Source organism: Ahaetulla prasina, chromosome 3, assembly GCF_028640845.1.
Source record: "Ahaetulla prasina isolate Xishuangbanna chromosome 3, ASM2864084v1, whole genome shotgun sequence".
NCBI classification, from domain to species: Eukaryota; Metazoa; Chordata; class Lepidosauria; order Squamata; family Colubridae; genus Ahaetulla; species Ahaetulla prasina.
Window position 1 is genome coordinate 37,132,393 of NC_080541.1, and position 2,649 is coordinate 37,135,041.

Below are 2,649 nucleotides of genomic sequence, written 5' to 3' on the forward strand. Positions count from 1 at the left end.
TAAAAATTTGATTAAATAAATAAATAAATAAATAAATACATACATACATACATACATACATACATACATACATACATACATACAGTCTCCTGGTTTCTAGGCCAGACCTTAACCAATACACCAAACTAGCTGTCTTCCCCCAGCCTATCCTGCCATCTTTAAAGCACTCTCCTTTTGCTTCCTGTCCTGCCTCCTCTCATCTCAGCCAGTGGTGAGATCCATTTTTTTTACTACTGGTTCTGTGGGTGTGGCTTGGTGGACGTGGTGTGGCTTGGTGAGTGTGGCTTGGTGGATGTGGCAGGGGAAGGATACTGCAAAATCCCCATTCCTTCCCCACTCCTGGGGGAATGATATTGCAAAATCTCCATTCTCATCCCACTCTAGGGCCAATCAGAGGTGGTATTTGCCAGTTCTCCAAACTACTCAAAATTTCCACTACCAGTTCTCCAGAACCTGCTGGATTTCATCCCTGATCTCAGCCGTGGTGGGTGGAATGGGTCAACTCGCCACAACCAACTCACCACAGCCATCTTGCCGCAGCAATCATGCCCCAGGACAATTCCATGTGGGATAATTCAATGTGATAAATGATATCTTCCACTATTATCTTCCACTGTTATTTCAATTGACAAAAATAGAAATAGTGTCCATTAAACAATAGCGAATAGCATTTATTACATTGAGATATCCCGCATAGATTTGTCCTGCGGCGAGTTGTCCCACATCAGGTTGACTTAGTGAGATAGCCTTGGCGAGGTGGCTGTGGCGAGTTGGCCACACAGAGTTGTCCTAGACCCCATGGTGAGAATATCAGAGTAGCATATCTGATTAACCTCTGTCTCCTCCTTGTCCCATAGGAGGGGTTGGAAAAAAAAGTTGCATTCTCACTCAAATAAATGAGGCTTTCTCCCAACTGTTTTCGAACCTTTACATTGGAAGAAGAAGGAAGAAAAATGGAGGGGCTTCCACCATGTCCATATTAAAAGAAAAATATATGAAATATTTCATTTTTTGAAGAGAAATAAAAAAAACAGAAGAAAACTCATAATTCACATTTGCAATATAATTCAACTTATCCATTGAATCCATTGAAACATATTTTATTTCATCAAATGAGAAAATAAGGAAGTTTTCTTATAGACTGGTGTATACATGGTAGATTCTCCTTGAAGTCAAACTGGAGTTCTGATAACTTCATGAACTTCCCAGTCTGGCCTACAGATTGGATGAATGTATATAGGTTGTTTCAATGTATTACTGTATGTAGATATTACACATGCTCACAAATTTAAAGCAAGCAAATCTTCATACAGAAGAAAAACTGAAACATTTGTGCAGATGATATTACACTACATTTCTGGACAATTTATTTATTAGCTATTAACCAAGCAGCAACAAAAATCTATAATTCAAGTTCGTTAAAATTATAACTATATTTTATACACATTGCAACTTTTTTAAACAACAATTATAACTCAAAATAACTCAAAAATAAGATTCAAAATAGTATTAAGGAAGATTAAACTTCTGCTGTTGCAACATACAGTGCCTCGAAAGGCAAGCAAATGCCAGAAAATGGGGTTGATTTTGTCTTTGTGGTTTCTTATTGACTCTGATTCATAAATAGGGCATTATAAGAATCTTGACATTTAACTCAAAGCCTGCAATATAATTTGATTCTTTTAATGAAATACAAGAGCTTTAAAAAGTTATTTCTTTTCCTCTCTCTCTCTCTTCCATCAGTGATGACATTTCTTAGAACCAGCTGTGATATTAAATGCATTTTGAGAAACGCAATACAACTTGTTGGAAGTGCAGACTGTAATATTTATAACCTCATAACCAGTTTAACTTTTTTCTCTACTGTTCTGACCCACAGGAAAATTGCTCCTCTGAAGCTGCTATTTAAATTGGAAGGAATTTCTTCATTATAATTTAGATAGTTTTATATATATATATGATATATCAGATTATGCTACTTTAAAAAAAACAAGTGAATCGAATCTCACATATAGTTTAACCTTCAGTACATAAAAGCCTTCAGTGACTAGTTATTGCTTCATATTTCTATATATAGACAGGGTGGGTTTTTCTGAAGAAAATACCTTAGTACACATAGATAGAAAATATTGCTCAGAGTTCACACAATAAATTCTGAATTGATCTATTGGAATATTCTTCCTATCCACAATTGATGATTTAATGATACTCATAGCTTAATTAAGCATAGCCACCTGCTACTAAATAACAGAAGGGTAGTAAGGCTAAGTATCCCTTCCCTTCTATAAGAGTTAAAATTAGAGGATAGCGTTCTTTATATGTAGTCAAAAGGCTCTCTGGATCAAACTGAGAGCATCTTTGTCACAGAATCTACAATAATTATACTCCAAACATTCCACATACTAATTAAATATTAAACAGGAGATATATATATCTCCTGTTTTCTGAGGTTTTTGCGGATGTTTGTATGTAGGTCTTTGGTTATTCGGGTTTTCTCCTGCGTAAAATTGGAAGTGTCTTGGCGACGTTTCGATGAAGTCTTATTCGTCATCTTCAGGCTTCAGCTTCGTGCTTCTGGGAGCAATGTTCCCAGAAGCACGAAGCTGAAGCCTGAAGATGACAAATGAGACTTCGTCGAAACGTCGCCAA